The sequence below is a fragment of the Chiroxiphia lanceolata genome, chromosome 23 (genome assembly GCF_009829145.1).
Source record: "Chiroxiphia lanceolata isolate bChiLan1 chromosome 23, bChiLan1.pri, whole genome shotgun sequence".
NCBI lineage: Eukaryota > Metazoa > Chordata > Aves > Passeriformes > Pipridae > Chiroxiphia > Chiroxiphia lanceolata.
The window spans coordinates 4,227,049-4,252,004 of NC_045659.1; the positions used below are offsets into that span (position 1 = coordinate 4,227,049).

Here is a 24,956-nt window from a genome sequence, read left to right on the forward strand (position 1 = left end):
GCATATCCCAGCCTGGCAACACCAGCTCCACGCTTAGCAGGGAGGTGAATCCAAGCTGGGAATGCTTTTGGGGTTTATTTTTACCTCTGCTGTGGGAAAGCCTGTAAAATCTCCAGAGCCATGGCAACGTGGATGCTCCTGTTCCCCCACGCTCGGCAGGGCTGACAGGTCTGCATGTGTCACCTGCACAGGGACTGTGCTCCTGCTGCAAGCTCTTGGTGGCTGCAATTAGCTTGTACTTAAGCCCAGACAATTACTGATTTTGGGGGTTTTTTGGAGGTTTCTTTTTTGTGCAATGTGTCTAACTGCCATCAGTATTTTTAAAACTCGAGCTGACAACAAATTGTTGGAGCCTCTGGAGCAGGAGATCTGTGTGGGTACCTTGCTGATGCTCTCAGCAGCTGCTTTAAGAAGGAAGGAGGAGGTGAGACCTGAGGTCTGCTGGAGTGAGCTGAGGGAAAACATTCCCCTGCTCCCCTTATAATGTGGAACTGTGCTCTGGGCTTGGGTGTGGTGGCTTTGGGACCTCCAGGGGGAGGTACCAGTGATGCCTGGGGGTACGGTCTGGCTGCAGGTCCTCAACGGCAGCCCCAAATTTCCCCCCACTTATCTTGTCCTGCTGCCCTGCCCTGCTGATGGACAGGCAGGGAGGGACCGCAGCTTTGCAGAAGGTCCATCCTTCAGCCACGGGACAAATGGCAAAAGGTGGCTCTTGCCAACAGCAGATGGAGCCCAATGCTGTTTGCAGAGGCCCAGCCCTGGGGACAGTGGACAGCGAGCACAGTGCGGTGACAGGCAGAGGGAGCCCCAGGCTAGAAAGCAAAGGGATGAGCAGGGAAAGGTGTCCAGGCCATCCAGGACATGTGCATGGCCCTGGCACAGCGGTGGGAGCCGATGCTGCTGCCTCTGTGTGGTCCCAGCCTGGCAGAGCTGTGATATCCATCCCTTTTAAACACCTCTGCTCTTTAGGAAAACTTATTAAAAGCAAACATCTCTCGGCTCTGCAGTAATTGAGAGCTATCACTGGAGCACCAGGATGCTCTTTAAAGCCTTATGGGGGAGGAGAGAAGGTAAAAGCCCAGGGATGAAGGCCAGCCAGCCAGGATGAAATAGCATTTAACAATGAGCAGGTTTGCCTTGGGCATCCTGGCAGGCATGGCAGCTCCTGGGTGGGGGATGATGACACTCAGGTGTCATCTACTTTTATTTCCTGATGGCATCTTTAACCTTTCAGAGGTTGGGAAAGCCAGCTCTGCTATCAGCACTGCTAAGGACAACTGGGGGGGCTTTGGGTACTTCTGGTGATTTACTGTTCTTTTTTTTTCCTGCCCCTGACTCTGAAGCCAGCCCCTGCAACATTCTCTGTGCCCCTTCCTTTGCCACGGCCAAATGAGGAGCCAGGGACCTTTTTCTTGGGTGAATTTGGCCCTGTGAGTATTGCAAACCTTCCCACTGGCTTTTAAACACTCTCATCAGCACAGCCCAGATCTGGCAGCCAGATTCTTTGCTCAGGTTTAAACGAGGGATGGCATCCCTCCTGTGCTCTGTTTGTTGTCTCAGTTCCTCTGATCACCAGCAAAGATGATTTTTTTTTTTTTTAGACATCCTGTTTCTTGCAGATAATATTCCTCCTTGAGCAGTCCTGCTTGGGCTTGAATAGGCAAGATCTTGGGGGGGTTGTGCAGGTTTTGCTGAGCTGCCCTGCCGTGAAGGTGTGGGGGCCTAAAATGCTGCTCCTCAGAGCAAAAAGGATTCACAGGGACAGTGGGTGGAGGTGAGGAGGTGGAGCAGAGCTTTTAGGGAAGATGATGATGCACTGAGGAGGAAGGCAGCATGCTGTAGGCTAAGGTGGTAACATCAGCCCAGCCTCGTGCAGGAGACAAGGGATCCCCAGGCATTGCCAGCATGATGTTCTCCCAGTTTTTTGGGGTGGCTCAGTGCTTTTGGGCATGTTTTTGCTCTGCTGCAGCTCCTGTATGGCCAAAAAAATGGTGTGAGTGACATGTGATGCTCTCTCCACTCCTCTTTGCATCCTTCCTCTTGTGACTCTATGTAAAAGCTACTTTCATCTCCTGCCTCCTTTAGCATTTTCCATCCCATCCTTTTTTCTCCCCTTCTTTTTTCCCCCCCATAAAACGCAAAATTTTTGAAAACGGAATGAGAGAGAAACAGAAAGCCCAGATGCAAGTTTTTTTTTTTTTTTTTTTTTTTTTTTTTTTTTTTTTTTGCTCATGAAAAGGAAAGCATGGAATGCAACAAATTAAATAGCCACCCGGTGAGAAAAAAAGGGACTGGAGCGAAAAATGGGCAGGGGGGGGATAAAACCCAGATGAAAAAGGCAGGCTGGTGCTGGAAGATGCCAGACAGGTCTGGGATTAGAGGCATAGCATGGTGGTAAAATAATTGTGCCCCTTCGGCTGAAGTCCAGCACGCGCTTTCTGCCTCGCTAACGCAAGCCTGCCATCCTCTGTTAGCTCCTGAAACATTTTATCCACCAGCCCCGGCTCTGTTTCACCAGAGATGGAGAGGACTAGATTAATTAGGAGAGATCTCTTTACACAGCCAGCCCGGCTCTGCGGGGGGAAGGCTGGGAACTATTTAAAGGGATGAAGATGTACTGCAGCAGCTGCCATCTCTCTGGCTGGTAATGTGCTCACTCACCTGGCTGAAAATTCATCTCCTTTTGCCCTCTGCCAGTAATTCCCTGCAAATAAAAGCTGGTGAGCTCCAGGTTGAGCTCCAAGGCCGGTGCATGACACGTGGGGTTTGGTGACAGGAGGTGTATGGGAGGAAAAGGGGAGTGAGACGTGTCTGGATGCAGCCTGGGACCTTGCAGAAGTCCTGCACATTCCTCTTGTTGCTGGTAGCACTGCCCCTGGGAATGGGGCTGCAGGTATCCCCACATCCAGGCTGCACCCAGCTCCCTATTTCTCAGCTCATTAAGGCCCAGCCTTGCCTTCAGTGACACAGGTAATGAATCCTCTGCAGGGTGCCTGCTGGCTTTAATAAACTGGAATGAATTGAGGATGAGAATTAACCTGGCAGGATTAGCTCGCTCTGCAGCGGGATGCTGGGGATGTCTCCTCCCGGGTCGTGACGGGAATTTTAACACCTCTCCTGCCCACGCCTGGCTCCCAGCTGCTCTTCCTAAAGCATCCAGCAGCTTAAACCCCCTGTGAGGCCGGGGAAAGGCAGACAGGGGGAGCAGCCCCTTGGTTTGTACGGTGCCCTCCTGCCTGTTTTACCCCGGGCACGGGCAGAGGAGCATCCCGAGTTTGGCAGCTGCCAGATGTGCAGCATCCCAGCCGGGCTGGCTTTGGGACCAGCCTCCCTCCTCCAGAGCAGGAGAGGAGCAGGTAGGATTTAGGAAGCCGAGTGTGTGTGTTTGGGACGTGTTTCAGGCAGCACACAGGACTGGTTTTGGCGAGGGCTCCCCAAGCCTTGTTTTCTCATGGCACTCGTGTGCGGACTCAGAGAGCCTCACGTCTGCAAACCCTGCAATTACACTGCATTCGCTTGGGTCTTCTGGCTTTTTATTTTCAGTAAATGGCTTTGTAATGCAGCCCCCCTGCAGGGCGCGCTCCATGGGGCGGGATGTGTGCTCCATGCCCTAAAAGCCGGTGGGATGGCTGGGGGGGAGCCGTTTGGGGGCTGCAGCTGTGCCAGAGCTCCCGCCCCACGTCGGGGCCCTCACCCCCATCCATGGGCTGCCAGGGGGTCCAGGAAAGGGGGCACCGTGTTCTTGCCTTGTTTAGCACAGACTGCACCTGTGAGGAGCTTCCTTGCTGTCCTGGTTGTGGCTGGGATAGAGTTAATTTTCTTCCTAGGCGGTGTTTTGGATTTAGGATGAGACCTGCTAGGACAGATCCCCCTGCTCCATGTTGTTGTCCCTCCACGCTGCAGGTCCCTGGGCAAAGCTCATCCTGGCAGCTGGGTGAGCCTTTGTAGGTGTCCAGTTGCATGAATGATCCCTTGGGACCCCGGGTGAGATCCCAACTGATGCAACCCTTCCAACTGGGAACGATGGGAACGACTCATTGAATCGCACGCCTGGCTCCACGGGCAAAGGGATGTGGGAAAGGTGGTGAGGGATGGCACCAGTGCCAGCCTGGCAAAGCGAGCATCCAGGGAGCCCTGCTTTTTGCCAGGCTGCTTCCCAGCCAGGCTGGGAGCTCTGGGAGCCCCTGGTCTCTTCCCTGTGCATGCTAATGTGCTCTTCCTGTGGTAGAGGAGCCTTTCCCTGGCTGAGCCTTTAAGAACAGACGTGGGTTTTGAGAAACCCTTGATGGCACCGCTTACAATTATAATGTAAGCGGTATAATGGAGAGTCCAGGGGCCGATCTGCATGTTCTTGATGTTATAGGGAGGCTTTTGGGGCTATTCCCCAGTTTCCCCTGCCTTTGTGTGGGTTTAGTGATGCTGCTGTGGCTTGGGCTGGCTCCTTCCTCCTGCCCGTCCATGGGGAGCAGGAGGAGAGCAGAGGGACAAGGATTGCAGGCGTGGAGCAAACAGCTCCTTGTGGCACTAGAGCCTGGGCTGGAGGGCCACCAGAGCCATCCATAATTGATAACACCCAGGCTGTAATGAGCTCCCAGTCTGGGCTAGGAAATCATTTGCAAGCTGATCGGGATTTGCATGGAATGGGCTTGTTTGCTGAAGGGTTTTCAGGCTTTTCGGCTCTTATTAAGAGTGTGAATGTTTCTATCTCTGGGTGGGGGGTGGAGATGAGGTTTAGCAAGTGGGGAGTGGACACCTCATGCCGGGGTATCTCGTCCCCAGGATGCTGAGGTGGGGACTGTGCTCCTGTCCCTTGGCAAGGAGGGACAAATCTGGTGGCAGCCACCAGCTCCAGCACTGGGGCTGCTGGTGGCTCACAGAAACAAAGCTCAGGTGTGAAGATGGAAGTGGAGGGAACCTGCATAGCTCAAAGGGTTTTGAAGAAGACAGTTTATGGTGGGAGGAGAGGGCTTTCAACTCCTCCCATTGCCAGTGTTCAGATTTTCCTTAGGAAAAATGTGGGTATCACGAGGGTACATCTCAAACTGCATACGAGGTCGGGCAAGGTGGCTGTACCTGCCCACCTTTAGCCTTAAAACAGAGGTGCATCTTTGATGAGAAAGCAGCCAGGGAGATTTTTATTCCGATGTTGGATTCCGGGGACTCGCAGGAAGGCGTCTGCTTTTCTCTCCCACCACTGTTTGTGGAAGGAGGAAAACAATCAAGAAAAGCAGGGAGGGTGATGTTCTTAAATCCACCGGGGCTTTGGGAGGATATTGTTTGTGCTTCTTGAATAATGGCTTTTGATATGTAATAATATATTGTGCAGTTTTTGATGGCCAATATTACATTTATTTTAAATGATATAATCAGCCCTCGGCGTCTCAGTTGATTTAGTCAATTAAGTTTTTAACCTCATGTCTTCAATCTCATCTGTGAGTAATTTAAATGTGGTGATTTTAATGAAAGTACATCTACCTGTTCATTTATCCAGACATATCACTGCCCTTTGGATCTGTGGTGGTAGGGACAGGAGATGCATTTTCTCTTCTGCACGGAAATATTTACCAAGGGTGAGGAGACAATGCAGTGATTGGCATTAGGGAGATGTAGGGCTGTTTTTTTGTTTTGTTTCCAGAGCAATCCAAATATCCCAGATGCAGCAATTTCCAGAACAAAGTGACTGTACATTAAGGCTTTCAGAAAGGACAGTGGGATTGCCTCAGATTCTGGGCTTGAGTTTAACTCCAAGGGATGACAATAATTAACCACACAAAGCTGATGGATGCTCAGCATCTCGGATGCTGGTGCAATTGCCACGGTTTGCCCTGGTAATTATGACAGCTCGAGGAGACCAGGCACTGCTGGGGCTGAAATTCAGCCTCAAATCCCTTTGTGCTGTCTGGGAAACACATCACAGTGGTTTCCTCAGGGAGATGGCACTGGGGGTCCCCTTCCCAGCAGGTCTGGGTGCAGGGTGGTCTTCTTTGAAGCCAAGCTTGGAAGCAGTATTGTCTTTTTGTTCCCATCTCATGGGCTGACGTACCTAAAATACTTTTTTCTTTTTTTTTTTCTTTTTTTTTAAGTAAAAATACTCTGGAGGGGCGTTACATGAGGTTTTCTCACAGAAGGCAAACCTACCTCCCCCTGAAAACGCTTGTTTTAAAATTTTCAGTGGCAAATGCAAGCAGTTTTTTGATAAAAGCATTTCTATTCATGAGCAGTAGCTCAGAGAGATTTGCAAGAAATAAATAGGTTTTGGCAGCATAAAAGTCTCTGTTGAACAAGGGGATGGGGAAGGTGTGAAACTTGATTTTGTATAGTTTGCCCATGGAATTTCAGCGAAAGTTCCTCAACAGAAGTGTCAGGGGATATTTTTCCATCAAACCCAAGCTCAAATCTCCTGATTCTGGTGAGAGCTACAACACTCTTATGTTAATAATCATCATCTTGGCTGTTGGAGTGCTTTGCTCCTTGGAGATTTGTCTCCATCTCACCCTGGGACACATTTGCTGGGTGTGTTGGAGAGCTGGCCTTGAGCTCCCTCCGGATTTTAGCAGGTGAAGGCTGCTGTGCTGTGTCTCTTTGGAAAGTGGATTTCTCACAGACCTGCCATCCTAGTACAAACTTCCACCTTACTAGCACAGGTTTTTAACAAACTCTTTGTATATCATACAACAGAGAAAGCAGGGACATGTGTTTGTGGGAAGCAACAGTGAGGTATCTGCTTTGCAGTCCCATTGCTAATGCTCCATCTCCTCTTGCCCCGGGATGAAGGTCACTGGGGCAGGGTGGGTTGTCATTCTCTTTCCTGGTATAAATGGTCAGTAATTCCTAGGTGAGAGTAAATGAGTGACTAGCATGTCAGGAATTCACCAGAGGCCAGTTGAAACCTCTTCCTTCCAGCATGGCCCCTGCTTACACTGAGTTCTCAGCCGCCTTGGGGAGCATCTCAGAGACATGAAGTGTGACCCCAACACCTCCTGTTTGGGTGCTCCCATACCAGGTTTTCGTGCTGGTGCTGGCTCTGTGCTGCCTTAACTCTCCCAGCTGAAGTCTGGGTCTCCTCTCCTTGCTATTCTGCTGCCACAAGTGGGATAGAGCTGATGATGTTTTGGAGTGGGAGCCTCTGAGCTGGCCCAGCAGGTCCCCTGCGCTGCCTCCTGCCGTGCTCATAGGAAAGCTCAGTTTGCTCAAAGGCTGCATAAAAAAGGGTATTTCCATCTCTGGCACGGAAGCACTAGGATCCAGGGATGCTTGGAGCTGCCTTGCTACCTCCAGCTCTTCCCCCACATCCACGTGGACACAGCTCTGTATGGGAGACGGGAGGAGAGGCACCAGCACCGCTTTCCTTTAAGCAGAGATTTGGCTGTGGCTCTGAAAGCAGAATTAGAGGTAGGGTTTAATCATACAAGCTCTGAAATATGGGAGATTAAATCTTTTTAAGGAGGGCAGCTAAGCACTTTATTTTCTGTGCAGGAATCTTCAGGGGGTCGGAGACCAGAGAACTGGATTTAAAGCTTTTAAATTACTTTTTTCTCCTTTTCTTTTATTTAAACAAATTTTTTTTTTCCCCCCACAATGCACGGTTGGACAGGAGAGACTTTAAAGTGATGGTTAAAAAAGACAGAGAGAGAGAGAGAGAGAGAGAAGGGGTGGAATGGTGATGCTTGTTGAAAAAAGACATTAATAATGTTGTGTTGTGTTGAGTTGCCCGGCCACATTTAATCCTTAAAGCGCAGGTCTGCTCTGGGAGGTGATTTTTGGGGAGGGAGGGAGACCTTTGAGGCGTTCCATGTAATTTCTTCATGTCATTTGTTGACAAATTCACTCCATGTAGTAACAGCAAAGGCATTTGCAGCCCCATCCCCTCTCCTGCTGGAGGTGGTCGTGGATCCCGGCAGTGCCGGGTGCTGTGGGCCCCCCTACTCGGGGGCCCAGGGGTGATGTTTGAGCTGAGATTGGCATTCTGTCTGGAACTGGGGGTTGTTTTTCCCAGCCAGGCGCTGCCTGCCAGCTCCCTGAGCCCTGCCCGGGGGAATTGGTGCTGTTTGGTTGCCTCTCTCCAGCCTGCCCGGGGACGTTCGCTTCTGTTTGTCTTGCGTTTTTCTTAATTTCACGGAGCTGAGGAGATCGATGGGAAGGTAGGCCTGGGATTTAAGGCTGCCTATAGCACGACGCCGTGACTGATGACCCCAGCTCTGCTGCTGCTCTCAGGGGTGGGAGCTTGCAGGGCTGCTGGTGCCAGGGCCAGCTGCAAGCCAAGGACTTGGTGCCGCAGGAGGGGTGATGTCCACAGGAGGGACGTTGTGTCCTTCCCGCCTTTGCTCCTACCTGGAGACTGAGTGATATCCATGAAGGTCACAGTGCTGTGACCACCCTGGAAAAGGAGTGCTAAGTCAGTGCTGAAGCCTCTCAAAGGCTGAGTTTTGTCCTGGGAGCCCTTCCTGGAGCTGCAGAGCATGGAGAGCTGGTGGGACCGTGGCCCCTGGTGTCAGCAGAACAGTGCTGGAGTCTCGGTGCCGGCTGTATTGGAGATGCTTGTTGCCATAGAAACACCCTGTGGCACCGTGCTTGCTTGGAAGGAGGTGGCATTGGTATGTTGGCAGGAGCCCGGTGAGGACATGCTGCACTCCAGCAGACACTGGAGCAAGTGCCTTTGGCCACTGGGTGTTGTGGATGGAGGGAAGAAGGGTTGGTGTGGGTGTCTGTACTGGTGGGGCTCCAAAGCTGAGCGCTGGAGATGGTGAAGGTGATGAGGAGATCACTTTGGTGGTGCTCCGTTGTCCTCCTCGGTGCACGCAGCAACCGTGCAGTTTGTTCCCACTCTCTCCGTGCCAAAAGCTGGTCTTCACCCCGGAAAAATGGTTTGTGTAGCCCCAGCTGTCCCCAGGGAGACCCCTCTGCGTCCCTCCAGCAGCGTGGCAGCTTCTGCCGCCCCACCTCATCCCCAGACTGCTCACCCTTCATTTTAATGGCCCAATTCCACCGAGCAAATGAGGCAGCGCCTTCAATCCCTCCCCTCGGTCTGCCAGCTAATTAGCACTCCATTAACTTAACGAGGCTCTCCCGGCCACCCTGGACATGGACAGAGTGTGTGCAGTGCTGCCAGGCGAGGGGGAGGCAGCAGCCAGGCTTGGCTGGACCTGGGGGCTGCGGCAGGGCCCTCGTGGCTGGGCAGGGTGGCTTTGCCCAGGGTCTTGGGGCCGCTGAGGCTTTGCTGTGCTTTTGAATCCCTAGTGGGAATGGGCAGGAAGGGGAAGGGTGGCGGGAGTGGCTGGCACTGCTGAAGGAGCTGGGTGTAGGTGGGATGTTGTGTAGGCTGTGATGCTCCAGCATCCTGCACAACCCGCACTGCCCCGTGGCCAAGGGGGTGGAGCGGGATGCAGCGCCCCTCGGAGCAGATTCCCACCCTGCCCACTGCCCAGGCAGCACAGCAGCCCTGCCTCAGACAGCCCCAGCTCCCTGCCAAGGCTTTGTTTGTTGACTGAGTTAAATTTGCAATTTCATGGTTTGGTTACAATGAGTTTAGTTTATAAAATTCATGAGCTGTTTAGGAAGTGTTGAGAGGAGGGGTGACAAACACGCCCGAGAGTCCACGGGCAGGGGGGGATGTGGCTGCTCGCACATGCCAGAGCGGGTCCTGGTTTGGGGACAGTGTGGGAGGAGCGTGGGGGAGCCTCGTGCAGGGGGACAAAGGGCTGAGTCCCCGTGGGAGTAGAGGTGCTGGCTTCTCCTGGTGTCACCCACTGTATCTTGACCCACACCCTGGGCTGGGAGGTGTGCAGGGCCCTGTACTTCTCCTGGGTGGCCTGCAGAGAAACGTCAGATAAACAAGAAATCATTTCAAGGCTGGAGCTCAGACGCTGCAGTGATGGGGGCTCAGCCTGCTGGTTCAGAGTAGGAATTTGTGGTTCTTTGGAGGTTTGATTGGGAATCCACAAAATTAACTCCATTCCCTGGAACTGGGGAGGGTTGGGACAGGGAGAGGCAGCTCCCACGAGCAGTCCCCACATGGGCAGTGGGCTTGAGCACATCACTGGTGAAATGAGCTGGTTTATCCCCTTGCATTTGGCTTTTCCAAGAGATTTCTCTCCATCCTCTCCTGTGTGTTTGGGGGCTGACTAGGGAGCAGTGCAGCCCCCCAATCCCACCCTCCTTGCTACTGTATCCTCCATCCCCCCAGCAAAGGTGATGCTCCTCCAGGATCCGGTGCTGGACCTGCTGATGTGCTGCAGTGGGAATCAAAAGGCAAAGTGTCAGGAATGACATAAACAAATATTAGCTAATTAACATTGGATGCTGGGGAGCTCAAGGGGAGGAGGAAGAGGAGGGCTTGCCAGAGGTGTGTGTCCTGCTTGGCAATGGATGTGAGTGCCTGAGCTGCCATAGCTGGGGCTGATGTTACTGTGACATCAGGAGGGGGCTGGTGTGCTTCCAGATTCCTTCCCAGTCAGAAAACACCCCTGGATTCCTCTGGAAATGCTAAGCTGTTGTTTTTTGGTGTTTTTCAAAAGAAACTCATCATTAGACTGACAGACTGCATGGTGGAGTTGTTCATAGACAACAACTCTGTGGAGTTGTTCATAGACACAGGCCACAAATAGCCACCAAAAACCCCTTTTCTTCCAGTGTTTGTTGGGTTTTTGACTCCCCACCATCTCTGATTTCAAAGGCTTGGGAGCATCTGTGTCTCTCTTTGTATGGATGTGCTAAACAAAGCCCAGAAGTTACTGGTGGAAATGGAGCTGTAGATCAAGGCAGGCAGCTGGATCTGACCGGGATGTCCAAAAAACTCCGAAGGGGAGGTGATCCAGACAGACACCTGGATTTCATTCTGGTGACCTCTCCAGCAACACTGTCCAGGAAGAAACCTTGCAGTTGCTCTCTGTGTTCTTTTACAGCCTTTGGGCTGTAATTAGTATATCCCTAGCTTGGTGAACTCTCCATTTGCAGCCATTCACCATGTAAATGTTTCCCTGTGAAGCCACTGGGCTTTTCTGGGAATCCTCAGGGCTTAAATACAGCGTTTCTCTTTCTCAGGAACATGACACACATGACATATGTTGATATACAACATGCAGGACCTAAGTGGGTCCTTCAACTTGTACATGGGGGTCAGTGTGGCTGGAGCCTGTCTGGAAGGAGGTCTCATTCTTGTACCTTGCTTTTGAGGCGCATCTTTTCCATCCAAAGTATTTAATCACCTAATTTGTGTTAAGGAGCATCAGCTTTTCGTTTCCAGCTGTGTCAGCACAGAAGACGTTTCCTTGCTAATGAATTCTGCACTTGAAACATCTCCTCTGTGTGTGGGGGGACATGAAAGCCCGGGGAGGGGACAAGACTTGGAGGTGCCTCGGGAAATTGGGGGTGAGGGCAGGGCCGAGCACAGAGACGAGGCCACCCGCAGATCCTGCTGCATTGTGCTCAATCCAGTACCCAAATTTCAGCCTTTTAAGAGGATTATCAGGTGTCTGTTTGAATTACTCTGACACGAACAGTCACTCAGAAAATGTACATTCATTTGAAAGGTCAAGTACATCTGATTTCTGCGTTTGGTATGCGGGGGCTTCATCCTTTCAACTCTCCCTTCCTTAATGAGATTCTTGTTTCAAAGAGTCGCGCTGTGCCCGGGATTTGACGGAGTCAAGTGTGGTGGAGAAGAGTTTTTGTTATCATGTTTACCCTTTTATCTGCCTGTCCTTTGAAAGCTCCGTGGCACACAGCAAGGGATGCAGCAGGATGGCCAACAGGGGCTGGTCTGCCAGCAAAATGAGGGGGTTTGGGGGAGGAGAGATGGAGGTGTGTGAGTGGGGTGCTGCATCACCAGGAGCTGTGATTTCTGCATGGGAAGGCATCCAAATGGAGAGAGGGCTCAGGGCCTTTGAGGAGACCCCCAGTCACCACTGAAGCCTCGGGAGGTGGTGGGGTGTCATCAGCTCCCACAGAAACCGGGGAGGAAACAAAGCCAAGTTTGGCCTGGCCTGGCAGAATTGTGTTCCTTGATTAAATTAATGCGTATTGATATTTCTCCTGTTGTTTTGACTTCGCAGGCTGTTTAAATTCAGGCTTGTCACAACAAAATACAAAGGAGGTTGCTCGGAGATTGATTTTTTTTTTTTTTTTCTCTCTCTCTCTCTTTAATCCTGTCTCTGAAGAAGAGTATTTTAAAATTTTATTTTTTTTTTTTTTCTCCCCCTACTTACTTCCAGGTTGACAGCCAGAGGAGGCTGCAAACATTAAAACTGTTGCACAAATAATTATGTTAAAAACGCCGAGCGTACATTACGGAGGCAGGAGCTCCTTGATTGTAACGTACGAATCAATTTTCTGCGTCACAAAATTACTGACATCGGAGTTTGCTTTGCTGATTTATTCCCTCCAATGACGATGCTGTGACTGCCAGCCTACTTTCCCTGGAGAGGTGTTTGGTTTGTTTTTTTTTTTTCTTGATGGGTGAAGCTTTGGCCTCCTCTTTGCTGTCAGTGCTGTCTCCTCCCTGCCTGTGCGTCGGTCCCCTCCGCTGCTTAAAAATAGAGGCTTTTTATTCAAGCTGCGTCCCAAAACGCTCCGCCAAGTTAAATAATGTAGTCACAAAACCAAATATTGAATAATGACTGAGGGAAGGATTAAGGGAGACAGCCAAGGAACAAAAGAGGGATTCTCAAGTGTTTTGAACACAAAATTGAGAAGGCACAGATGCACAGGAGGCTTTTTCTCTCTGCAGCCAGAGGACAGAGATTAAAGGGGTCCCCCCAGGACTGTGCACCCCCAGCCAGCTTAAGCTGCCTAAATACCTCCTTAAATCCAACCTTTTCAGCAAGCCTGGCTGGTTTGAGGAATTTCTGCTGGAAATACATTTGTAGACATAGACATGGTCTGTGTTGGAAGGGACCTTAAAGCTCATCTCGTTCCAAACCCCTGCCATGGCCCAGGGACACCTTCCACTTGAGAACCTGCCACTAGAACTTTTCAAAAGGATGTTCAGGGAAAACTCCTTGGGTTTTTTGTTTTGGGTTTTTTTTGGGTTGGTTTGTTTTTTTTTTTGTTTGTTTGTTTGTTTTCTGGTGGAAAATTCCCATGGAGGCTTTTCTGGGCTCACTTTTTGGAGAGAAAACATCATTTTTTTCAGTTGTTCCTTGGGAAGGCTGCAGCCCAGGCAGCACCATCAACCACAGTTCTTTACTCGATTCCGGTTCTGTGGGAAGATTTTAAGGAAAAAATGCCAGGGGCAGGAGGAAAAAAAATCACAGGCATTTCATTTCTCATGACACTCGTGGGATTTTTCAAATCCACCTCTGAGTTGTTGAGTTGCAGTAACCACAAGGTGGGTAGTTATTGGATACTCATATGGTGAAAAAAGGAATAGACTGAAGGAATGAGCTTCAGTGCTGCACAAAAACTTATGTAAATGTCTTCTGTATAGCTCGGAGAAAATCTAGGACTCCTCTAAATCTAAGAGCTGGAAATTCACCTGGGAAGCCGTAAATTCTGTAGATGTCTTCTCTTCAATAAATTTGAAATATTGGCCAGGGAAGAAGCATCCCTGTTTCACAGAAGGAGTTACTGGACCTTCTGATTGTTTCTTTCTTTATTTTCCTGTAGGTCCAGAAGCGGTTGAAATGTAGCTCAGGATAAATTGCAAGGTGATGATTTACATGACAGGTGACACTAGAAAGCACATTATTCTAGGAGGAAGGATGAGATGGGATGTATTTACTGCCTGTCTGGGCAAATTATCCGCTCTCAGTTGTCTGGCATGTGCTTGTGTAGGGAATGCATGTGTCCAAAATAGCTGATAAAGTGGATGTGGGGAATAACAGTTAATAAATGCAACCCCCCCATGGCTGTGGCTGCATCCCTCACTCTGAACTCCCTTTAACTCCCTCGTTGGAGACAGTGGTGCTGGGGATGGTCTGAAGCTGGTTTTGAGGGAGGAAGGAAGCAGCCAAATTCCTTGCTGCTTGTAGGGGTGAGAGGAGCATGGCTTTTGCCAGGAAAAGGAGAAGGATCTGTACTTGAGGGGACATCAGTGCTTGCAGCCCTATGTGTTGTGATGCTGGAGCTGCAGAGGCCAACCCCTCATCTCACCTCTCTTACTTACTGAGGTTATAATGCCCCATCCCACCAGGGAAACTCCTCATTTGAGATCAAGCAAATTATCCTGTGCTGGCTGCTGCTGTTCCTCGCTCCTGCCAGGCTGGCTGTGATTTACTCTTAATATTTATCCCTCTTCACCTTATATTTCTTACTGATGAGTAAAACAAAATAATGGAGTGGAGGTGGTAAACTCTCAGCTCCTGCCATCCGAGGGGACTGCAGCTCCCAGGTGGGGATGGTTTGGGAATTGCAATTGCAGTTTTGGAGCCCTGACCCCCACCGTGTTACCCAGCCCTGACCCTCCACGTCCAGGCTGCTTCAGCCCAGATCTATTATGGTTGGATTGCTTGTTTTTCCAGAAGGCTTTTTTTTCCTGTCCCTCGGGGCTGTTTGCAGGATGATTGCTTTTTATTTTTGTGTGTGTGTGCCCACTGAGAGCTCAGGATCTCATCTGGCTGTTAAGGATATACTTCTGCTACCTAGCAGGTATTGTAGGTGGATGTGTAAATGAGTATCCTTCTGTTTACATAGAAATGGATATATAGTATAAAAACAATTTACTTGTAAAAGACTCATCCTGCCTCCAGAATATGTTTGAATCTTAACACAAGACAAAGTAATTTAATCCCTCCCAAACCCATATGTTGTTTGCTTCTCATTTTTTCCAGCAAATTTTACCTTCATCAAAAGATAAATCAATTTGTAGCAGCTATCGGCAGCTCTTTAAGCTGGTGAATTGAACAGCTTAATTAGGGAAAATATATTAAAGGATCTGAGAGATGCTAACCCGTTCAGTGCCTCCTCTTGGGCACATATCTGAGTGGTCTTGCACATGTCTGGGACTCCGTAGATCCCCTCCAGTTTGTGTTTGATGCTGGTTTTATCTGGTATTTTGTGGTGTGGGGATGGCAGGAGTGGTTTTACTGCCCTGTAAAACCTGGCAGTGCTTTTCTAGGCCTGTCCAGTTTGAGAATTTGAAACTTATTATCTTCATTATCTTCCCTTTTTTTTTATTTGTTTAGATCAAAGCAAGAATAACTTCTTTTAATTACTTGGGGGCTCTCCCTAAAGCCCCTCCCCGGTGACTGTGAGCACCCCTGTGCTGACCCCCTGGCAGTGGCTGCCTGGAGCGTGAGATGTAGTCATGGCCTCACAGTTTACACACACAAATAGAATAGAAATGGTTTGGAGCACCATTTCCCAAACATTCCTTCTCATTCAGCACCGTTCATACGTTTTGTTTGCACTTTGGAGAGGGGGGGATGGAAAAAAGCACCCGATAAAAGTGCAAACCGCATGAGTCAGCCTGAATCTGCTGTTGTGCCTCGCTCTTCCCATTAGCAAATACCAGGGATGAGTGTGTGGGGAGGTGGGGATCCCCTCATCCCTAAATGACAGCTTGTTTCAGTTTTGAATTCATTAGTAACGCTGCTCTGATGAACACTCCCAGCCTTCCAGGCTCAGTCAATGCCAAGTGCTGCTCCTGCCCAGCATCCCTGTGTCTCCTGGAGATCCTGGACAGCAGGGTGGCTGCTGTTGATCTTTCCCTTGTTAAGATGAGGATGTGTCTCTGCTGGAGCTGTGCTGGTGGGAGAAAGCTGCTGGGGCCTCAGTCCTGCTAGGAAGTGGATTTTGGAAAGGAGTTTCCTGCTGCTCCTGTTGGGGAGGATGAGCATCGCTGTGATCAGCAGAGGTTTTCTCAAAACTGTGCTTTATAGCAGAGCTGCCAAACCTGACCTCTCTCTAGGCTCTTCCCTTGGGTGGTGTGTGGATACCTAGAGAGGAGCAGGTTATCCCCTGGCTCCAGCAAATAAGATCTTTTTCCTGCAAAGGCTGAGAATTCACTGAACTCCCCAGGGCTTGTGGGATGGTGATTGGTTACAACAAAAAAAACCCCAATGTTTGGTTAATTTAAGCTTCAGCTTGAGGTGCTGAGATAAAATAGAGCTGATATCAGGATGGTCTTGCTTAAAAAGCAGAACACTGTCGGCGCAGACTGAAGTGTTCTCCATCTGTTCCTGTGGCTGTTAAGAGCCAATATTAGACGGCTCTGCTGCAGTCTGGGAATCCGTGGTGAGTGCTCAAGGCAGAAGCTTCATGTGGGAATTTTTTCCCTCCTTTGCCTTGCCTTAGGTTAACTCACACCCCAACCAGCCAGGCTGTGCAGAACTAAGTGTTCCTGCTGATGTTTAACATCCTCCACTTCTCCCTGAAAGGACAGGGACGAGAGGGGAAGGTGAAACATCAGCTGGAGGATCTCCTTGTCATCCGCTTGACAATCTCCTAATGGCCTAAGAAGTGGTTTCCTTGCTCTTGGAGCTTGTAACACATGACAGACCTTGAGGTTTCTCTTCTCCCACCTCGTGGTTTTTGGGTTTTTTTTCACTTTGCAGCGACAGAGACCAAGTTTTACTGCTGAGGGAAATGATGAAACTTAGAAAACGAGAAGAGGTCTTTGTGACAGGCTAACACCTCAGATTGCTTTGAACTTGATATTGAAATACACAGACACAATTTTATTCCTTCCTTGCAGGTGGCTTATTGCATGGTAGCATGTGGGGGTCTGTGCCCAGCCCCACACGTGTGTGTACATGCACAGTTATTCTTGCCTCAGCACAACGATTTCCTAACGATCTCTTACCCATCCAAGACAGATTGCTTTTCATGGTTCAGTGGCCGCAGCTCAGGCATCCATTTTAATCAATAGAACAGTCAAAAGAGAGAATAGATTTACTTGTTTCTGGTTTTTTACATTTAATTGAAAATTTTCGAGTGATTACAAACATAGCTATTGTATAGATTGTGGAGTTTAGAAGACAATAAGTGCCAAAAGAAGAATGTCCCCGGAGCCCAGACTCTTCCCGTCGTGATGCACAATAGATGTTGGTGGTTTGTGCCTGGCCTTGTCCTTTCTTCTTCTTTCTCATGGTTTGTAAAAAGCGGGATGGATTTAATGGGGTTTTATCGAGACACTTCAGGGAGCGTCTGCACTGGTCTGTGATGAACAACATTAAATCCTCTTACCTGTGACGAGGGAGAATCTCCCTTCACACAGAGCACAGAAGTACCAAGTGACCCCTGGAGATGCATCATCCCATGAGCCACCTGGTCATCAAACACATGTGAGAACGGGCTGTAAAAACTCTCCAGATGCAATAAGAAAGGGTTTAATTGTAATGAGAGCTGCTTGAAAAGCAGTATCAGGGAAAAAGAGCTTTTGGTCATGAATAGGGGAAAATATATCTATTTTCTGTTGTGTTTTCAGCAGTCTTTCCAACCTGGGCCTCTAAGGTGTCACAACCAAGTCCCTCCTTCAGAGGGGATAAATAATTGTTGAATAAAAGGGGCTTGGGATACTTGCTAGTGCCCAAAGGTGGGTGCTGCTGTGGCATTTATCCCTTACTGTTGTGCAGGTTAACCCTTCCCCACTGCACTGGAATATTACATTTAATCTGTTTACTGTTGTCAGTGTATGTATCTAAAATGGGTGTGTTTGTGGAGGTACCACATATATAATAATTCTTTTGAAATTCGAATAAATGTGTGCATGTAACAACAATTATCTGATTTGTTGTGTGGTCTTGGGGAGGGGGTCTCCAGGACCCCCATGGTTTCTGAGTTTGCAGATTGGATTTATGCCTGAGAAGCTCTGCCCTTTTTCCTGGGGATTCTTTGGGAAAAATAACAAGCCATCCTGTCTCTCTGCTTGTAAATTTAATAAACCTGGAAGAAACAGCACAGCAGCTGAACATATCAAAGCCATAGACTGTTAATTCCAGTGCAGGAAAACTTTAAAAATAGTCATCGAGACCCCTGTGCTCTCTGCAAAATGAGATCTGAGTCCTCTTTAAGTTGTTTTTAATAGCTGGAATTACTGAGGATTGGTGTTACCAGCTAATAGTTTGGGGAGCCAGCTGCCCGTTCCGTGCCCGTGGTGATATCATTTACACTGGTATTCCTGCCACAACCTCTCGAGCGCACGGGTCTCCTTGCAAATTAAAGCTGAACCTTGTGTGCTGGGTGTGCTCCGTCTCCCAGACGGACAATTTCCTCGATACTTTTATTGTCATCTCTGATTTACTCAGCTTCATTGCCTGCTGGAAGCATATTTGTTCCAGCATGGGCCAAGATGTGACTCCGGAGGAGCCGCTGTCATCCTCCATCTAGTCAAGGGCGATGCCGCTGTCAGCTTGCACTAAGCGTGGCTTCCTCCCTCCAGCCCAAACCCAGGGTGCAGCTCTTAGGAAAAGCTGGTGATTCCAAGTTTGGAGATTCCTTCAGAGAAGAAAAGTGGGTCCCAGGGTGGTTTTGTTCATGTTTTTGTCTTGCTTATCCCCCGGTATGAGGGTGCGAGCCGGAGAACCCCAGTGCGACGAGGGGTGATGAGCAAACACATCCTGCAAAAACATTTTGCTGCCTCCAGGAAAGTTTATGGATTCATTGCCATTCCTCTCTTGGCAGCATTTTTGATCTTCATCCCCATAGCACTTCATAGATTCGGGGTGGGTTTTCCCCGAGCGTTTTGAGGAAGAACAGATCCTTTCTGCCATTTTCCTTCCCAACACAAAATCAAATCCTCCTTGAGGAAAAGCTTCAAATGCAAAACTCTGACCGGCCCAAATTAGGGGGGACTTAATTTACTGTGGTAAAATACTTTTGAGAGCCGCAGATGAAAACTGCAATTTAAGTGCCTAATATTATAATTATATACCGATGTGTTTTATTAATGGGATTGAATGCTCATGGCTTTGTAGTAATGAGGTTTTTTGAAGATCCATATAATAGAGTTTTCTGATGGGAAGGACCCCAGCCTGCTGTTCCCTCTAAAAAGCACCTTGAAAGTCGCAGAGCAGTCAGGGACAGGGTTAATTCATTGACTTGAGTGGTAATTAGTTGCCTGACTCCTGGAGGAGCCCTTCTTAGAGGGGAAGAGGAACCCAAAGCTCCTGCTCGCGGCGCCATATGGATAATATGAATCTTACTGTGGTGGGACGAGTGACTCTCGAGCAAATGAAGTGTTTTGGGAACCTTGGAGATGAAAGGTTTCGTGTTGACAAATTAGCACTTAGCAGATTGCTAATATTAAAGATCTGTGGGTTTGAACAGCGTGTTCGGTCGGTCCTTTCTAACACAGGGGAAGAAATAATTTTCCTGTCCTCTAACGTTATTTTAAATCTACTTCTGATAATGAACGGGGAGAAAAAAATTAAACCCTTGAGTGCTTTCCTTAGACCAGGGCACTGCCTCCCACCAGGATTAGGCTGGGTCAGTTAAAATGATGCATGTTTATAACTTGCATAGTCCATGTGGAAAAACCCCGAACGATTTCACGTTTTGAAATAAAGTCTTTAAAGCAGACTTCAGTTTTAAAGAAAATGTTGAAATGGGTTATTCTGATAATTTAATTTTTTTTTTTTCCTTATTGTGAATTTATCACAACTCAGTTTCCTGGGAATTAATTTTGACTTTGATAAAGCAACATGTTGTATTAATTATATTAATAACCACATTAATTATATAGCTGATAGTGCATAAGAATTCAAGGCTTTCTAAGACTGAATAGGGAGAGCATTGAAAATAAAGTAGCAAATTGCAGAGCTGTTATAATACGAACTGGATGTTCCTTACTAGGTATCTTTTGACAGGAAAAAGTAATTTTTCAAAATCCACCACAATGCTCTTTACAAATCCTGCTTTTCTCTAAACACTCTCCTTCTATGCGAGAGCGTAATTAGCTTTTGTTAACTTCTGTATGGGCAGTTTTCATTTTGCACTTTCTTTGGATACCGTGGCTGCTTTTCTAAAATAGCTGGAAGTTTTACTTCTTTCCTTGGCATCTTTAGTCTGCAATTTTCATCACAAGAAAAATTCATGTTTGGCTTCCCCTCACTAGTTAAGTGTCCTTGATGCATTTATTTAGGAAATGCAAAGCCAGGCTAATGTTCACCTTTCTCTCTTTGTTAATTAACCCATTGTGTACAGTCATATTTTATTTGGCAGCTTGACTTGAGTGCCCAGCTTGGAGATGAGCCATGAGAGGAGAAACAGGAGCTTTGTGTTGAGTTAATATGTGGATTTTTGTAGCTTGTTGATGTTCCCTAGAACATCTGCTCCTTGGCACTGTCCATCTCAACCTGGAGCCTTCCAGGAATGATGGAACAAGATCTAAGGAAGGAGAGGTTGGAAAATGGGGGTGCCGATGGGAAAATGGGATGCAGAGTGAGAGACTTACCCTCCTGCTGAGGGGATGCTGTGTCTGCATCAAAGAGCAAAATCTTTGGAACTTCTTCAGGGGAAAACCTACCTGTGTCCTCCCAAACCTTGTCTGGCTTTCAGCATCATCTTCAATCCCTTGTGGCAAGCTGGGTTTCATGAGGGTGGGATGGCAAGAGATGGGAAGATCCCTGTCCTCGCCTAACATCCCTTCTGCTCTTCTCATCCATGGTCTCTGTCAGTAATGAGGTGGGAAGACTGGGCAAGGAGACAGCTCCAGTGCCACCCTGTCCACCCCCCTATTATCCTGCCTTATTACATTGTAATAAATTGAACCATTCCACTTCATTATTTCATATTTGAGGAGATTTATAGATTGTCCCGGTGGCTGAAGAGGCAGTGATTAAAGGAGCAGTGTGCTAATGAATGAGCCTCAGCACAAAGCCTTTTTAATTAATGCACAGCCCAGGGGCTGTAAACGCCTTGCTGATAACAAGCCTGGCCCATTCAGGACATGAACTGACAACTTTGCGCAGAATGAAGGCTTATGTGGAGACATGGGTATGGTATTGAAATGGCAATTAAGGCTAATAAAATGATTTGTCTGCCTATCCATCGCCCTCCTTCGGAACGCCCGGCCCTTTCCCTGCCTCGGAAGTAATGGCAGGTGGAGATCTCATTTGGCTCCTCCAGCCTTCCTTCGGTGATTTAATTTACAGCCTGGCTGCTGCATCTGTTCCTCCACGAGGCTCGCTCAGTCGCGTTAGAGCCGGGTTTTCACTCCAGGCTATTCTGAACTCGCCTGAAATTTCCCTGAGTCAGATTATTTTGTCCAGTGTTTTCCACTGGTATGCTTTTAAAAGCTTTTCTAATGGAGTGTCTTGCTGGGAGAGGGAGGGAGTGAACTTGTTGGCAGTTGTTGTCCATCTATCCATTCATCCTTGACTGGGAGCTGGTCAGAGTGCTCAGCTAAGCAGAGAGTGGGCTCACACAGCCCTGGGATGGGAGGGAGCCTGCCAGGATGAAGTGTCAGCTTTGCTGCAGGGTGGCCTCAAACCTGTCCCTGCTCTTTGATGGGTTTTGTGTTCCCTTCTGGCACATTCTGTGCTTGGTGGTGTCAGTACGTGCTGCTAAAGGCTCCGCGCTCTGGAAAAAGCGACTTTGAAAAAGTGCATTAAGGAACAAATCATTGCATAAACAGTGTTAATAAGCTGAAAGTCCCCATTGTCCTGGGGAAGTTACAGGGAAGATGAACAGCATAAGCAGGTTGTTGCTGCTTCACTGAATTTTGAGGAATTACCCTGGTTTGTGCCAGATCCTGCGTGGTGCTGCTTTGGTGACTTTAATGCTGTGCTCTGGGTCAAGCAAAACACCCTTGATGGGTTCAGTAGCACACAGTGATCATGAGCTGAACCTAGCCAGACATCACTGATGTGGTACAGGGCTGGACAGCTCTGGAGTATTTGGGAATGCTCTGCACCTCTGAGCATCCCCAGTGGCTTGGGAGAGATGAGAACCCAAAGCCCAGCACCATCCCTTCTTAGCAGGATTCAGCTTCTCCATTTCACCTCACTGATGCCCTGACAGGTGAAAGCACTATTTTTCAGTAAGGGATGTGGGAAGAAGAGGTGGCAAACTTTTGAAACAAACAATAAAAAAAAAAAAAGACAAAGATATAAATGATGCTGCTCGTGGCCTGCAGATTTAATGATATTTGCCCGCTTGATTGATGAAGATGATGAACGAGCCTTCGCGGCCTGTTGAGGGTGAAAAGTCTAAGTACCAGGATGGGGAGTAAATCAATCACTTCTCACTCCCCTGCCAGATGGGTTCATCAGTTAACTGTGGTTCCCAACAGTCGTACATTACCCCTGGCTGAGGGACGGCACGTCAGCGGTGGCTGCTGACTCTTCTCTGCGGAGATCGATAACCCGTGGCCAGTGGAAGGAACACAACCTAAATGAAACCACCAAAACTCCTCTCCAACTTTATTTCTGTGTCAGATTCTGTTTGCTAATGCACACATTCCCATAAAGTGTCTCACAAGGGTCGGGCTGGACAGCTGGGCCATGCAGTGCTGTGGTTTTCAGGGTCAGGTCAGAGACATGAGCTGGAGAATGTGGTGGAACGTGCTGGTGGTTTGTTGAAGAACAATCTCTGAGTGCTTGCAATGACCCTGTTCTTTTTTTCTGTCGTTTTTTATGGCCTTTATTTAGTGTTTGAGCACTTGCTCATCATTTCCACGCTAAAGCATAGAAGGTGGAGGTGAAGAAGGGTTCTGTCCCTACTCTGGGCAGAGGAATTTGGGGTGGAGGAGCTGAGGGTGGGGGTTGTCTCACCCAGGTCAGAGCTTACAGTGCTGGACTCCTGTAGCACTCAGAGGGCTCATCCCTTTGGCATCACAAGACATGTCCTCTACCTGCCATCACAATGTTACACCTTCTTTGGGCCAGGACTGTATCTTTATTATTTTGAGAAATATTTACCTGACACTTGGCAGAAGTCCCTGAGTTATTTGAGGATGTGTTGGTAAACAGGGTTTGACAAACAGTTCCTCAGAACCATGTAACAAGCTCAGGACTTGGGATGTTCATCAAAAGTTTTTGGGGTTTTATATTTCCTGAGTTCCACCAACCTTGTAAGCAAAGCCAATGTGATTTATGGCTTTGTGTTATGTTCCTGTGAAACTAGCAGGATTCTGATATAAAATTCTCCTGGCTTTAACTATCAGGTTTCACCTGAGTCCTGTTTTGGAGGCTGTTAATTCTTTATGTTGTCATTTCTGAAGACCCTTTTACAGCAGGAGCTCAGCATTATATAGCACTTAATAATGGGCATGTTGCACTCCAGAGTAAAGAACATTCCACCGTGTTCAACCCTCTTACAGTGATCATTGCAACTGCTGATGGCCAGGACAAATGTGCACAGTGGTTTGCAATGGCTTTGTGTAGGGAAGTGCCATTCTGCTCAAGTAGTTTCCAGTTTGTGATTTAGAGCTTAGAGGTGTGGAGGATTTTCACACCATCTGAGTTCAGTTGTCTGATAAAGTCCCAGACCGTGTTAGTGGAGAAAGAGAGGCTGTGAGCTGCCCTTGGGAGGAGTCCATCCCTCTCCTGACTTTGTGCATTGACCTCCCCAGTCTGTAATCAGGACTCATTGGAGATCTGACCTTAATTACTTGGCCTTAATATTATGAGTTTGAGATGTTGTCACATGCAAAGGTCCCTGCCAGCCACAAAGAATGTGGTGGGAATAAAAGGAAGGAGTATGTTGTGGTGATGCAGGGAAGAGGAGCTGAGGTCCTTGCAATGTGCTTGTCCAGACCCTGAGTTTTAAGAAGGGAGATCTTGTGGGCTGGGCTTGGTCCCATCACAGCACATGCAGAACCCACACACTAAACTTTCAACCCCAGGTGATGTAAGAACTGGAGGGGGGGTGGATTTCAGGCAGGGCTCATGGACAGGGATGCTTTAGCTCTGTTTTTTATCTCCTGGATGTGCTGCAGGCCCCTTCTGTGACCTTGGGGATGTTTTCAAATCTTTCTTTTCTTCCTGTGTCTGTGCTTTCTAGGGCAGGGAGCATCTCTTCCAATGTGTACTTAATCGAGGTTTCCCTCTCGTTTGAAGTCTCTGGGCACTGCTTTTGATATCAATAACAGTCATGATGGCAAGAGACCAAAGACAAAGGAATAACTCCCAGGAAAAATAGAGCAGTGGTGCTCTCCTGTATTGGTAATTCAGGGGTAAGGAATATAGATGAGTTTTAACATGAAATAATAAGTACTGGAGGGCTTCAGACTGCAGTTCTGGTGTGGACTCACAGCTGGTGTGTGATGAGACAAGCTTTCCAGACCTCCTTGGGGTCTTTTTCCTGGGTGGGATGTAGGAAGGGGAATACAAGTGTTTCCTTGGAGGATCTGTTTGAATTCACAGGGGTAGTGCCTAGAGCAGGGTTGTGAAATGGGCCCTGAATCACAGGCAGGAGCAGTGGAGTTGTGGAGAACCATCTCCCCCAGTAAATCCACGCAGCACCTACGCTGAAAACACGCGGCTTGAAGTTTTTCCAGGTTGGAATTGCTAGCTAAATCCAGGATTTCTGTCCAGCCCACTGCAGTCATTAGAGAGGGCCTTAAACTCATTCTCTCCTTTTCATTAGCATTGACCATTAGCTCTGGATAGCCGTGTTATTGATATAAATGTCTTTGAAACCTCCGGAGCTCCGGGCTTTGACGGATTTCATAGGCTGGTTGGGGAAAGTGTTTCTTTTCATCAGTTTTGAATTTGTCACTATTTCAGTGGAATCAAAGGGGACTTCTTGTGTTGCAAGGCAGGGAGGGTAGAAATACCAGATGTACTTTGTCTCTCTCATTCATTAATTCATATACATTTATCATAAGACTTCCTATTTGTCTCCTTTTTAAGATAAATAATCTCAGCCCTTCCAATCCTTTGTCAGAGGGAGACAAGAATGATTTAAGGACCTGGGAACGTTCCATATGACAAGGGGTACAGAGATTGGTATGGTTAGGCTGGTTCTTTCATTTTTGGAGGATTGAGAAGATGGAGGTGACTGGGCTGAATATCCTGGTTTCTCTGCAGATGTCCCTTGGCTAACACAGGGACAAGACACATCTGTCCACCCCGCTT

The 24,956-nt window shown here is 48.3% G+C and overlaps 1 protein-coding gene across 1 annotated transcript in view; it reads left to right on the forward strand.

Annotated features, from left to right (window-relative positions):
* The first annotated feature begins 13,613 nt into the window (after positions 1-13,613).
* Positions 13,614-24,956, forward strand: part of OPCML (opioid binding protein/cell adhesion molecule like) — a 334,646-nt gene continuing 323,303 nt past the window's right edge. The window contains exon 1 of the mRNA XM_032709420.1: positions 13,614-13,643. The gene's annotated coding sequence lies outside the window, so the exon portion shown is untranslated. The remainder of the gene's footprint in view (positions 13,644-24,956) is intronic.